The 15,891-nt window shown below is 40.2% G+C and overlaps 1 pseudogene; it reads left to right on the forward strand.

Annotated features, from left to right (window-relative positions):
- Nucleotides 1-435: 435 nt before the first annotated feature.
- LOC128572465 (ribosomal protein L18-like) lies at nucleotides 436-2,405 on the forward strand (annotated as a pseudogene).
- The last annotated feature ends 13,486 nt before the right edge of the window (nucleotides 2,406-15,891 follow it).

Raw genomic sequence — 15,891 nt, forward strand, 5'->3', positions numbered from 1 at the left:
TGTGATGCCATGACACTCTACCCAGGGTGATAGCTTGAAAGTTTGTCTCAAAAACAAACAAACACACAAAACAAAACAAAACAAATATATATATATATATATATATATATATATATATATATATATATATATATATATATATATATATATATATATATAAACGTTTCCCTCTCATTCTGCTTTATGTCTCTGAGCTTTATTCTGGAACTGAGTGGAAAGACTCTTCTCATTCTCTGTCATCTGGTAGGGGGATGAGGGGTTGCTATTTTGTTGGAAACCCGTCAGGTGGTCAATCTTGAAAAAGTGAGAGCCCAAGATACATGAGATTCTCTGCAGAACACTTGTGTACCAAACATGTCAAGCTCTGAAGAGTGAGTCTTTTTGTCACTGTCTACTCCATCACCAATCTATTTCTCAGAATGAATTTTGGGAATCATGGGAACTGTCTCCTCTAAGCCCTCTGCAAGAATACCTCTAGCTTCTATGGTAAAAACTTTCTCTAAATCTGGAGGACTACTATCTGGGCTTTTTATAAAGAGACTTACTGGATTGAGTCCCTTTTCAAATAAATATACCATAGGAAATTCTAACGTGACTGGCTGGAAGATGGATCCTTTGATCTAGAAAAGCTCCTTTATTTAAAGAAAATTTTGGAGAGCTCTCATCCTAAGCAACTGCATCATTTGTATTTATGGGAAAATCAAATTGAAAGAGAAATATCAGTGTTGTGACTTGCCTTCAAAACTCCATTAAATAAAACTAAAGAGCATTAAACTAAATTAGAACAAAAATTAAAATCTGCTTGCACCTTAAGGTCCCCTTCAATTTATATTCCTCTCTATCCTCAATTACCTGTCTCTGATCCCTCAGAAGCAGTTTGGATTACTGGGTTCCTGATCACTACCAACTTCAAAATCAAACCTTAACCCCTCAACAATGGTACTTAGGAGCTATTAAAATTATGTCAACTCCAACTTTTTCAGAAAACATTTTTCATAACCAGTTACCAGCCTTAATATCTGTATCTCTCCAAAATTTACAGAAGGCACTCAGGCTTGATTGAAAAATCTCAAAATATAAAGGTTGATTGCATAAAAGCTGAGAAGCAAGAAGTAAGCCTAGTAAGGATCCAAAGCAAAGCTCGGCTTTCTGTCCGGTACAATGCCTCTTATTCCCCAGGATTGTGTAATTGAATTCCATCAGCCCCAGACCTTCCTATATAGTGCCCTTTAAGAATACATCCAGGGTTTCCACCCCCCCCCCAGAGAATTCATGTTCCCTGGACTTCAGCAGATCTTCTGAATTACAAAACCCCTTTCCCAATGCTTTCAGAAGATTCCACAAAATTTAGAGACAAATTAGGGAGGCTTGTAGCCATTCATAATCCCACTCACAGGGATCTTGACTGGCTGCTAAGGGGTGTTCTTCCCACACATGATTGTACTGCAGTCATTAGACAAGCCAGAAAGCTTCTAGGAGAAATCCTATCCATAGAGAAAACAGATGGCCAGATCCTTTTCCTGAATCCCCTACAAATGTCCAAGAAATTACTCATCTAAATGCTGATCTTCAGAATCTATTGAAAGTTATATTTGAGGCCTAATATATATGGTCTAAAGTTGATTTATGTACTCAAAAGGAGGGAGAATATCCTAAAGCCTTCATTAAAAGATTTATCAAAGTTTTCCAGAGACATACATCATTTACTCTTGAAGCGTCAGAACATAGAAATCTTTTAATTTCTGCTCTGCCTGAAAATTTACTCCCAGAAAGTAAAAAAAAACAAATTCAAAACAGTAGAGTTGCTTTTTCTGGACCTGACCAAGCATGAGTCACCATCATGTGAGTTGATAGACATGACTACAAGAACCAAAAGTTTCTCACAGGAGTCCAAAATCTAGGTCATTTTGCTAAGGCTACTGGTCAAGCTGTACATGTTTCTGGCCACACAGACCAACTCTACCCTCAACCAGGTGGTCCTGAAGATGTTGTTTATGAGTCACACCAATGGACCACCACTTTCTCCTTTGTGGATGATCTGGAAGATGAAACTTCCTGGCCAGGAGAACAAAACTGCTGTGTTTGTGGGGACCATAACTGATGTTGTGTGGGTTCAGGAAGTGACCAACCTGAGGGTATGTGCCTTGCGCATGTGCAGCTGGAGCTGTACCCGCATCCTCAAAGCTGGGGATAAGATTCTCACTTTCAATCAGCTGGCACTGGACCCCCACAAGGGCTGTGGCACCATTCTGCTTTCTGGTCCTCATAAGGGTTGGGAGGTGTACCAGTATTTTGGCAAGGACTAATAAACCCCACACAGCCACACCAAATACTATGTCTACTGGAATGCCTGGAAGTTCAAGAGTGCCAGAGGCCGACAGGTGAGCAGAGGCTACAAAAATTAACACTGGAAACTACTATTTTATTAAAAATATTTTGGATGTAAAAACAAGCAAACAAACAAAAAACAACAGCAGTGTACTTGACTGGACTGCTCAACATCTAAGTGTTATAGTAGAAGCAGCTGCACAGTTTTTTGAAAATAACATACAAGAGGACAAGAAAAAGAAAGATTTAAAATTTGCAGTCCTTGCTTTACAAATTGGATCATTGTAGATGCAACAACAGTCCTCTGAAAATAAATTAATCTTATCTTGTTTTATTCCTTGAGATGTGTGCAGATACTGCAGAAAATCTGGACAATGGAAAGTTAACTGTCCCGTCATTAAAAAAAAAAAAGAAAGAAAGAAAAAGTCAAAGAAAAGCTTCCCCATGCCTCAGAAAGGTAAATTTTCTCCTGTTGGACAGTATTCATTTGATTGACGGGGACAGCCGATCCTCAGTCCCACCCCAGACCACACCATTAAACTTAAAGTAGAGAATCAGGAATGGAATTTTTGATTGACAGTGGTGTGTGACATTTTCTGTCATTTGATCAGAAGAATTATCTCAACCTCTCACCTCTGATTCTGTTCAAGCTAATTGAGTCTCTCCACAACCTATTTTATTATCTATGTCTCAGGGTTCACCTATATCTCTCGGTCCTCTCAACACTCACCATGACTTTCTAATATCTGATTTTCAGCAGCAAACATTTTTGATAGAGACCTGTTATGTAAATTGAATGCTACCTTATAATGTAATGAAAATAGTATTTTTACATCTCTGCCCTCAGATGAAACTCCAAATTTCTTACTGTCTTTAATGGACACCCATTCTGATTAATTCCCTTAATGAGACTATCCTAGAAAGTGTCCCACAAAGCCTTTGGGCAAAACATGTAAATGAAATCTGACTGCTACTATGTTCAGAGCCTTTTAAGCATTTGTTGGAAAAAAAAAAAAAAAACCTTTTCCCTCAGTACCTGAATACCCTCTCTCATGAGATTCAGAACAGGGAATTATACATATAACAGACTCCCTTTTATAGCACAGAGGACTCATTTTTACCACCTCGCCCTGTAACATCCCAATTCTACCAGCAAAAAAAGAAGAAAAAATTGATTCAGATGGGAACCAAATCTATCAATTTGTACAAGGTCTGAGAGCCATAAATTCCTTTGTACTCCCTGTACACTCTGCTGTACCGAATCCAGCTATAATACTTAATCTTTATGCCTGCTAAGGAAGCCTGGTTAACAATGACTCATCTCTCCTCAGCTTTCTTTTTAATTCTTTTGCAACCTAACTCACAATTTCTTTGCATTTACCTTCAGAGGGAGACAATTAATAAAGACCTGAATACTAAAAGTATACTCTGAATCTCCTTCAAAATTCTCTTAAATTCTCAAGGCTGATTTAGACTTTTTTATCTTTACCTGTGGGTCTGCTCTGGTTCAGTACATTCATGATGCTCTACTCTGTAATCACACTAAACAAGGTGCCCTCTTAGACTCTCTCATTCTATTAAAAGCTCTAGCTAAAAAAGGGCATAAAGCCCCTCATTCCAAACTCCAGTGGGTACAGACCACTGTTACTTAGTTAGGACCCAAAATATCTCAAGGCACTCAAATACTCACCCCAAAATACCTTGAGTCAATTTTGTCTATCCCCATTCCCAAAACTAAAAAGTAACTAGGTAAAATTCTAGGGGCAGCTGGTTACTGTCCCCGATGGATTGCCAACTTTGCTGCCCTCACTTAGTCATTATATTCCCTCTTTCTTGACAGTACCCATGAGCCTATCCTCTGACCCATAGAGGCATTAAACTCCTTTAAAACTCTCAAATTAGTATTATCCACACCTCTTTCTCTGGGCTTACCCAGTTTTGATTAAGTTTTCTTTTTATACTGCCATAAAAATAATGGAATTGCTGCTTGTATTTTAGGACAGCTTTTTCCCTCTCAGATCTGTCTATAGCCTATATTTTTGTCAATCAGATCCCTTGGCTGTAGGCATGCCCCCATGCTTATGTGCAGTAGCACCAGCTGCCACCCTAATTAACAAAACCAGAACCCTCATATTAGGTTGCCCTATTCATGCCCACTTGAATGTTCCCTATGCCCTCTTACAAGTCCACAAACACAGCATCTCTCTACTAGATGATGTACCCCCTATGAACAATATTTATTAACCAACCCCTCCATTATTTTACAGCATTGCAACATTTTAAATCCAGTTACACTCCTACCTTACCCTGATGATGAAGACCCCCACTACATTTCACATGATAGCCTTACAGCTGTGGATGTGATTTTAAAACCATGAGAAAATTTCCCAGGCATTCCTTTAGACATACCAGACTTAATTTTCTTTTGTGAAGGCTCTTGCAAATGTGATTTCAAAGATAGTGTATGGATTATGGTGAAAATCGCTGTTTTTCTTGGTTGGTTCACTGAAAGATCTACTCACAATAATGGTAGATTAATAAAAGAAAGGTTTATTTCTAAATATCATGTGCATGAGGGGAACCACAGAAATGATGATCCAAAGTCTCAGTGATATTCAGAGACTGTTATAGATGCCTTTTGGAAGGGAGGGGGAAGAATATGGAAAGTATAGGTGGAGCAAGTGGTTGCAAGGGGGCAGTGTGTGTAGATGGGTGGAAACAGATTTATCTGTAGATTAACCTCAGAGACAGGTATCCTGCTTCAAATAACTCTCGCATCAGATCTATTAGCATGTAGAAAGGAAGTCAGCAGCCCCTTCTAATTCTCAATCAGGTTGCTCAGGTTTTATGTAGATAGAGGAAAGGCCTCCTTTAATGCTTTCTGATCATGAATGGCCTTTTAGTCAAAATATTCTTTATATCAATGAGTCATATATTGAGGCAAAATTTCCTTAGCTCCTTCAATAGTATACTAGCTGGCTATGCTATAGTTTCTCCACATGAAATCCTGGAGGCATACTCCTTGCCTACTATAAAATCAGCAAAAGCTGCTGAACATATAGCCCTCACTAGAGCTTGCACATTAGCACAGGGAAAAACTGTCACTATTTACACAGACTCTAAACATGCCTTAGAAGTCTGCCATGCAGTTGTCATGATTTGGAAATCTGTGGTTTCTTTTTTTTTTTTTTTTTTGTAGAGACAGAGTCTCACTTTATGGCCCTGGGTAGAGTGCCATGGCATCACACAGCTCACAGCAACCTCCAACTCCTGGGCTTAAGCGATTCTCTTGCCTCAGCCTCCTGAGTAGCTGGGACTACAGGCGCCCGCCACAACACCCAGCTATTTTTTGGTTGCAGTTTGGCCGGGGCCGGGTTTGAACCCGCCACCCTCGGTATATGTGGCCAGCGCCCTACCGACTGAGCCACAGGCACCACCCAAATCTGTGGTTTCTTAATGTCAGCTGGCACACATATTGCCAATGGGCCTATAATTGCTTCCCTATTACAGCCATTTACCTTCCCTCTAAGGTTACTATTATTCATTGCCCAGCCCACACTAAGGAAACAGATGCTGTATTTCTAGGAAATGATACAGCAGGCAGAGCTGCAAAACGTGTCGCCAAAATGGACCCCCCATCCTTTTTCTATTCAACTTATTAACTTCCCTCTATTCTTATTTGGCATCAATAATCATCAGATTAATACCCCACAGATTGAAAAAGATAAATGGATACATAATGGTGCTAAAACAGTTATCAAGTGGATTATATATAGGACCAAAATGACTCACTATGTCCCTCTTTCCTTTAACTTTTTGGCTTGCACTTATCCCTCGCACTTGCACAAATGGAACCTACATGCAAATGGGAGATAATTAAGGAACTAAAAAATAGTTGGTGCTTCTCTGGGATCTACAGAATCTCTAACCAAAATATTTCCCAGTATACTATTTGTAAATATCACCAAATCTCTGGAGGAGACCGATAATCTCCAGGGAGTCCCCAAATGCACTTCAAATCGATTTTATAGGTTTGTCTCCTTAGGCTCTTCTCACTGCTTAGTTATTATCTGTTTTGTGGGTGGACTGAATGTTACCTAACCAGATGTGCAGATGCTCTGACAGTGTTAAAGAAATTGATACTTGAAATTATTTCTTCATTTGGTATACCCTTACGGATTGAATCAGATTGAATCAGAAGGAACACATTTCTTTTGTTTATTTTCTTTCTTTTTCTTTTTTTTTTAAATTGAGACAGAGTCTCACTTTGTTTCCCTCTGGAGAGTGCTGTGGACTCATAGCTCAGAGCAACCTCAAAGGCTTGGGCTCAAGCAATTCTTTTGCCTCAGCCTCCATAGTAGCTGGGACTAAAGGCACCTGCCACAACATATGTCTGGTTTTGTTTGTTCGTTTCTTTATTTACCACTCCTGTGCTGGGTTCCAACCTAAAAGCCCCTTTGCACTGGCCACCGATGAGCTATGGAGACCACCCAAGGAACACTTTTCCAAGCAGTAATAAACCATCTGCTTGCAAAGACTCTGGGGTACTCATTAAAATTTCATATCCCATATCATTCTCAATCCTCAGGACAGGTAGAATGTAACAACCCAGACATCAAGAGAAGTTTCGCAAAAACATGTCAAGACATTGGACTTAAATGCCCAGAAGCATTACCTCTGGCCCTTATAAAAGTTCATAACACCCCAAATAGAACACACGGATTAATACCTTGTGAAATAGTGTTTGGTCACCCTAAGTCTACTGGCACCTCTAAACTTCCTGGGCTGACTGAAAATTTTAGCCATCTGTGTGAACAGTTTGATACCATGACTAGCTATATACAGGCACTGATTAGTGTACTTGGAGCATATTATCAACAGGTGAAAAAAGCATGGACTCCAACAACTGATAAGCCTTGCCATCCCTTATGCCTCCTTTCAACCAGGAGGTCATGTATACATCAAAATTTTTAGAAGAAAACATGCACTGTCACCCTGGCTGGGAAGGCCATGATGAAGTACTCTTAACCACCAACACTGTCACAAAAATAAAAGGAATTCACTTGAGACACTGATTCACTTGAGACACTCCAGAATACATGGAGACAGTTGGAGATTGACCCCTACAGGTGACCCGAAAGTAAGGATTTCCAGGACCAATCCCCAAGCTTCTGAAGCAGATGACTCCAGGAAGTAGACAGTTATTTCCCAAGATCACAGATCAAGAAACCTCATTTAATCTATATTCCTTGCCTTTTAAATTCCCCAACGGTCACTTTTAAACAATTTTTCCTTTAGTCATCCCCTACTTTCAGATATAACACAGTTGAAGCTGAATAGAAGTTGCCTCAATCTATCCCATTCTCTCTTTTATCTTCCAATACAGCTCTTCTTTCAAACTATGCCTTACTCTTATGAACCCTTATTGTTTTTCCAGCAGGTCAAGTGTAGAGCTGGCACCCTTTTGTACCAGGGTGTACCTTTTCTTTCTTTCTTTTTCTTTTTTTTTTTTTTTTTTAGCAGTTTTGGCCGAGGCTGGGTTTGAACCTGCAACCTCTGGCAAATGGGGGCCAGCACCCTACTCCTTTGAGCCACAGGAGCCACCCAAAAATCATAGGTCATATAGTTTTGTGGGGTTTTCTTGTAGTTTTTGTCCAGGGCTGGGTTTGAACCCACCACCTGTGGCATATGGGGCCAGCCCATTACTCCGTTGAGCCACAGATGCCACCCTGGGTGTACCTTTTCAAACCCAGGCCACAGTTACTAATAAGTCTGAATGCTAGTTACGCCAACATCTAGATCATGCAAGGGAAACAGAATTCATTTTTATTTCTGCCAATATGAGTGTGTGGTGGAGCCAATCTGGAAAACAGAAGTATGAAAGGATGTGGCATCCACAGCCAGAGAAAAAGCAAGTCTTCACCAGATAGTCTTCACCTATTGGTGAGACAACTAGATATAGAAAAAGTTCTGGGGAAACTCAGGAGCTCTCTTTTGTTCAGGTAAAGTCGCTACAAAAGAACTTTCCCCCTGTGCATTGGAAAGCAAAATGATGCTGGATCTTTGCTAGGTGATATCCTGGAACAATATTATAATCAAACCCTATGGTTTGATTCCACAAATGATATTCTTACACCTCTCACAGATATTGTTGATGGTGCTGACACTAACCTTCATAATGACAAAACTTGTCAAATAACCATATGTTGTCAACAGCCCACAGGCCAGGCCTGTGCAACTTGGGATAGTTGACTCTCTCTCCTTAAACTGCCTGGCATTAATAATAACATTATCATAGACCAAAAATCTGGACGAACCTGTTTAGGTGACAGCATCAAGTCATATAACTGCTAAAACTACACAAAAGGCCTTTTATATCAATTATTCCCTAGCCTGTTCTGTTCCTAGAAATTGACAAGGACCACTGGGTGCAGTGGCTAACGCCTGTAACCTCAGAACTTGGGAGGCCGAGGTTGGTGGATTTCCTGAGCTCATAGGTTCGAGACCAGCCTGAGCGAGAGCGAGACTTCATCTCAAAAAGTAGCCAGGTGTTGGCGGTGCCTGTAGGTCATTCAGTAGGTCGCCACATACACCCAAGCTGGCAGGTTGAAACCAGGCCTGGACCTGCTAAAACAATGACAACTGCAAAAAACAAAAAAATTGCCAGGCATTGTGGCAGGCACCCGTAGTCTCAGCTACTTGGGAGGTGGAGTCAAGAGAATCACTTAAGCCCAAGAGTTTGAGGTTGCTGTGAGCTAAGAATCCATGGCACTCTACCCAGGGCAACAGCTTGAGACTCTGTCTCAAAAAATAAATAAATAACTCAATATTAAAAATAAATAAATAAAATCACTGGGCATTGTTGCAGGCACCTGTACTCCCAGCTGCTTGGGAGGCTGAGGCAAGAGACTCACTTAAGCCCAGGAGTTTGAGGTTGTTATGAGCTATGATGTCACAGTACTCTACCAAGTATGACAGAGTGAGACTCTGTCTCAAAAAAAAAAATTTTTTTTTTCAAAGGGGCACATGACAACTGGATATGTGAAAGTACCAATGAGAAGGAGAAGACACAGCAAATCCATGATGGAAAATCACAGGTTTTAACTTCACTCTGTCTATAAATACCACTGGTGTTTTTCATCTTCTGTGGTAGTAACATATACAAATGGTTTCCACCTGAATGGTCAGCACGCTATAGACTTAGTTATCTGACATCCTCTGTTACCAAGTACTCCACTGTAAATGCCACTAGAATTACAAATTTGTTCATAAGGTGGTACTTCATAGACATACAAAACGTGACATTGTAAGAAATTTCCTTGTATATGTAAGGATCATGGCAAAACCTGCCTTTTCCCCTTGGTTGCTTAATTCAAAGATTAACTCACAATTGTGGTAGTTTCTTTCTTAATTTTTTTTTTGTGTGTATTTTTACAATTGTGGTAGATTAATAAGAGATAGGTAGGGCGATGCCTGTAGCTCAATGTGTGGGGGGTCAGCCACATACACTGAGGCTGGTGGGTTCGAACCCAGCTTGGGCCAGCTAAAACAAAAATGGAAAAATAAAATAAAGCTGGGCATTATGGCAGGTGCCTGTAGTCCCTGCTACTTGGGAGGCTGAGGTAAGAGAATCATTTGAGCTCAAGAGTTGGAGGTGGCTCTGAGCTATGACGCCATGGCACTCTACCCAGTGAGACAGCTTGAAACTCTGTACAAAATAAATAAATAAATAAGAAAAAGGTTTAATTCTAAAAACCATGTGTATGGGTGGAAGCACACGAATGATTACCTGTAGTTTCGCTGATGGTCAGAGACCTTTATACATGCCTTTTGGAAGGGAGGGAAGAGAATGTGGAAAGTATAGGTGCAGCAAGTGGTTGCTGGGGCGAGTGTGTGTAGATGGCTGGAAACAGATTTACCTGTAGATTAACATCAGAGACAGGTATCCTGCTTCAAATGACCTTGGGGCCAGATCTGTCAGCATGTAATAAGGAAGTTAGCAGCCCTTTTTGATTTCCAATGAGGTTACTCAGGTTTCATGTAGATATTAAAGAGGCATATTCCATTGCTTCCTGATGATGACTGGCCTTTAATTGAAAATATTCTTTATACCAATGTTAGGCCTAAGTGGGCCTTGGCTAAAGCAGATAAGTGTCAGGCCTAGGCTATAATGGAAAAATACCAGTTAACTCCTGGCAAATTAACAGACTGTAAGTTTTCAAAAAAGAAATGAAAAGAGTCTTGTTCACCCCCAAGATAAATGAGAAAGTACTAATTGTTTTCTTACTTCTAGTTCAGTTCCAGTTTCTTGCTTGGCTAACCCCCTGGGAAACAAACCAACCGTCCTCAGAATGACCTTTAAACAATACCAGGTGGAGAAAATACTGAGACAAAGATGTATGAAACTAATATGTATATGGGGTGTATGATATATAACTAACCCCCAAATTCTGCTTCTGTACAATGCTTGCTTGCTATCCTACCTGGATGCACCTGGACAGCCTGCGTGCCAACCAGGATGCAGACCAAGCCTTACAAACCCAACCCCTTAAACACGTGGGGCTGCTCTCAGAAACACCATGTTGGGGCACTGAAGCTGTTGCCAAGTGGCTCTTCAGTAAAGGGACTCTGGTATGAGTTCAGCTTGTTTGGCAGTGTGGTCTTTGTGGAACTCCTGGGCAGAAAACAAGGAGTCATAATTTGGGGTGAAATTTTCTTAGCTCCTTCATTTCCCTCAACTGGAATTTCCCTAGGGGAGAGAGAGGTGAGGGAGGGGGGAGGATGGGCAGAGGGAGGGTGATTGGTGGGATTACACCAGTGGTGCATCTTTCAAGGATACATGTGAAACTCAGTAAATGTAGAATATAATTGTCTTAACACAATAAGAAAATGCCAGGAAGGCTTTGTCAACCAGTGTGATGAAAATGTGTCAAACTGTGTATAAAACCAGTGTATGGTGCCCCATGATTGCATTAATGTACACAGCTATGATTTAATAATAATAATAAAAAAGTTTCACACGTTAATAGCTGAATTGGCACCTAGGGAGAGAGCAAGCGGGTTAGTAATCTAGTTATAAGATGTTTGAAAAGAGATCCAAGAACATAAATTAAGATGAGAATGAATAAGCGGAAAAGAACTGCTCTGAGCACATTTCCCCACAGCCCATTAAACTAGTCTCTCATTCCTGGGAATAGGTCAGTCCAATGGAATGGTTTCATTAATATGGTGAAGAATATTTATCTTGTCCTTTAAAAGATGTAGATGAGGGCGGTGCCTGTGGCTCAGTCGGTAAGGCGCCGGCCCCATTTACCGCCGGCCAAACTGCAACTAAAAAATAGTCGGGCCTTGTGGCGGGCGCCTGTAGTCCCAGCTACTCGGGAGGCTGAGGCAAGAGAATCGCTTAAGCCCACGAGTTGGAGGTTGCTGTGAGCTGTGTGAGGCCATGGCACTCTACCGAGGGCCATAAAGTGAGACTCTGTCTCTACAAAAAAAAAAAAAAGATGTAGATGAGTCTTTATTTGCCCCCACTGATTTATGTAAACACACAACATTTTTCTCCAATTTTCTTCCATGTTGAGTAGTCAAAGCACCTAGGATGTGTTGGTTTTCAATTACAATAGGTGCCAGGCTATTAAGCTCTGGTTGAAGTATTCCCAAGGCTTGAATGTTGATGTAGAACTCTTGCTCTTTTACTATGGAGAGATTCATGACTGCTCTTTCAATTTTGTAAGTTCCAAATGTTGGGAAAGGGACATTGATTATTCAAAAGAACTTTGAATTGTTATATAGAAGGGGATTTCTCATAATGGTGCATTTTGTATGTTTATAAGGTACTACCTTCTGAACAAAAATATCCCAAGTTTGTAATTTGACTGGCATTTAAAGTGGAGTACTTGGTAACAGAGGGTATCAGAAAACCAAGTCCACAGCATCTTGACCATTTGGGTGGGAACCATTTGTATACTTTATTACCTCACAAGATAAAAAAGAGCAGAGTTATAGACAGAGTCAGGTTAGAACTTGTGACCTTCCAGCCTGGAGTTGGCTGTGTCTTTTCCACTTCACTGGCACTTTCACATATCTGGTTGTCAAGAAAGATAGTTGTCTGAGCAAAGATAGTTCTTGATTTTTCACAGAAATTTTTCTTTTTTTTTTTTTATTGTTGGGGATTCATTGAGGGTACAATAAGCCAGTTACACTGATTGCAATTGTTAGGTAAAGTCCCTCTTGCAATCATGTCCTGCCCCCATAAAGTGTGACACACACTAAGGCCCCACCCCCCTCTCTCCATCCCTCTTTCTGCTTCCCCCCCATAACCTTAATTGTCATTAATTGTCCTCATATCAAGATTGAGTACATAGGATTCATGCTTCTCCAGAGAAATTTTTCTATGTTCCGTTGTCTTTCTATCTGGTAAAGCAGTATGTCTTTTATTCTAGGCTGTGGATACTACATGACACATCTATTTTCCAGATTGGTTTCACCAGGTACTCATATTAGCAGAAATAAAAATAAATTCAAGTTCCTTTATATGATCTAGATGTTGGAATAACCAGCAATCCAACTGAGCAGTTAGTGTGGCAGGAATTTGAAAGACTGGTGTAAATGGTTGCCGGGTCTGTGCCTGAATTGCTGGAAAAACAGTAAGGGCTAGTAAAGTAAAGCATCGTTTGAAAGAAGAGCTATAGTGGAAGATAAAAAGGAGAATGGAGTAGATTGTGGCAGTTTTCACTCAGCATCTAATGTGTTTTATTTCTAAAAGAGGGGTGTGCTTAATGAAATAAATGACTAAACATAACTATTGCGGGTTTTAAAAGGTAAGGAATATAGATATAAACGAAGTTACTTTCTTTTTATTTATTTATTTATTTATTTATTTATTTATTTGAGACAGAGTCTCACTTTGTCACTCTTGGTAGAGTACTGCTACATCACAGCTCACAGCACCTCCAATTCTTGGGCTTAGGGGATTCTCTTGCCTCAGCATCCCCACAATGCCCTGCTATTTATTTTTTGTTGCAGTTGTTACTGTTTTAGCTGGCTAGGGCCGGTTGGAACCCACCACCCTTGATATTTGGGGCCGGGGCCCTACCCACTGAGCCACAGATGCCACCCAGTTCCTGAATGCTTCATGTGCGTGTTTTTACCTAGAAATCGCCATGTGTATTGAAAACACCTTCACAGCAGAGTCTAACTCCTATATAAATAGTACGTGCCCAAGCCTCACACAGACTAAAGTCTCAATAAATAGAGTTTCATTCCTTTTGTGGAAATTTGTTAAACAGGTAAGGTCTGGCAAGAATGGTGGCCCTGGAATATGGAAATGAATAAAGTCATGATCCCTGACTTTAAATTAAAAAAAGAAAGAAAGAAAAATGTGCTCTGGGGAAGAAATTATTAGTATTCCGGCCTCTTCCAGCCACTTGTTGGATTGCATTCCTGTCACTCAAAGTCAGAGATGTGGGCTCTTAGGCCCTATCCAATCAGGGATGTTCTGATATGAACTGTCCAATCAGATGCACAGCCAGAAAGAAGAAGGTGGCACCGGGGATTCTGAGCAGGGTTTGCATCTTGAACTGGGCTCTGAGCCGCTGTCTCCTCTTCAGCTGTTCCATCTGTGTGGATCCCAAGTGTCCTCTGTAGAGAGGACACCGGGACATCCCGGGAGCTGGGAAATGGTAAGTACAGGAGACTGGGTGTCCTGAGAGAGGGAAGGGCGTGATTGGAGCCAGAAGCAACTGTGGCGGGACCGGGCAATTTCCCTTCAGTTTTAGAGTCTTAAGAATAAAGTTTGCCACTGGTACCCCTTGGCCCAAGGACCCCACTTGGCAAAACGTGTACTGGGGTAGGGAATTGGGACCCTGTTGTTCCAAGCGTTTCTGAAATTGTTACTTGCACTACAGCCCAGAGCTCTCTCTGAGCAGCTGTGTGCTTGCAGCGCGCGGCATCCCTCCCTCATGGTGACATTAGAAGGGTCCTCAGGGGAGAATCCCAATGAGTGTGTGGGGCTCGTTTATGGGAGGGGCTGTAGCCTGGGGGACCCTCAGCCCCTCCATTCTTTTGTTAAATAAACTGAGGTCCTGATGCCGTGGCTCACTCTGTTGCGGAATCGAAAGTGTCTGGTTACCTGTAGTTGTAGTTAAACGAGGGGACAGAGAGTTGATGCGTAAAAAGCCTTTATTATGAGACGGGCTTAGAAATTCCGGAGAGCAGCAAGAGTAATTTTTTAAATGTTGTTTTTTCTATGTAACAAGTTTTAATAATTTATATAGGGATAATTTCGCAAGTATACTAGAAATATACTTATGTGATTAACAACATGTAGGCAAGTTAAATACATATAACAATTTAAAACTAATCAAACATCAAATTTTTGTAATTAAACATGCTATTGTTCTATAGTGCCTCATTAATTCTTTGTTTTTGTTTTTGTTTTTTTCCAAGTTTGTTATCTTTATTCCCTATTTCTGGTTTGGCCCGTTTGCTGACTTACTCTTCCTATGTTTTAAAGTGAATTCTCAGTTCAGAAATATCTAAGAAAGGTTGCGGAGGTTTCTGCGTCTACCACATTCTCTACTTTTAATTATTTTATTTTCACATCTATGAAATTGACTTAAAATGAAAAGAATTTTAAATAATTTTAAATTTGTTGTGGTTAGTTAAATTGACATGCGGGCTGTGCTGGTTAATTTTATTTTTGAAATTTGTGAAATGTGGCTGAGCACAGTGGCTTAGGCTTATAATTCTAGCACCCTGGGAGGCAGAGGCAGGTGGATTGCCTGAGCTTGTCAGTTTGAGACCAACCTAAATCAGAGGGACACCTAATCTCTAAAGGAGGCAGGGGAAAGGCCTGACCTTGTAGCCGGCACCGGTAGTCACAGCTACTTTGGAGTCTGAGCAACAGAATCGCTTAAGCCCGCTTAAGAGTTTGAGGTTGCTATGAGCTGTGACCCCAGGCACTCTAAAGATGGTGACAAAGTGAGACTCTGTCTAAAATAAAATAAAATAAACAACAAAAAATAAATTTGTGAAACACAGGTACATATGAATGGTATACATTGTATTTTGTAACATAGTAAGAAGCTTATAATATATAACATAAGAATAAGTATAAAGGAACAGACTTAGGTAATGTTGGGTAATTATGACAATTCTTTAGATAGGAAGTATTGGATATTCTGAAAAATCTTGTTTGTTATCTATTTGGAATATGTCTTTTATATATATTTACTTGTTTTTAATGAGTTGGGAACCGTCCCAGGGCAATAAAGTGAGACTCTGTCTCTAAAAAAAAAAGAAAGAGAAAAAAGTACTTTCTGAGTTGAACTCAAACTCTTATTGACCGTATACACTAACACAGACCGATATTTTAAAATATTGGAAAATACATATCCGCAAAAAATTAACCACCATTTCAGATTTGACAATGTTTCCTATACATTTTCAATAAAACAATTAAGCCTAATATGTCCTCAGATTTTCAGTGGTTTTGATATATCAAAAAGACCAAATTTAGAGTTTTTATTTTGGAAGGTTTGTCAAATATCAAAGGCTTAAAAC

The sequence above is a fragment of the Nycticebus coucang genome, chromosome 20 (assembly GCF_027406575.1).
Source record: "Nycticebus coucang isolate mNycCou1 chromosome 20, mNycCou1.pri, whole genome shotgun sequence".
Lineage (NCBI taxonomy): Eukaryota > Metazoa > Chordata > Mammalia > Primates > Lorisidae > Nycticebus > Nycticebus coucang.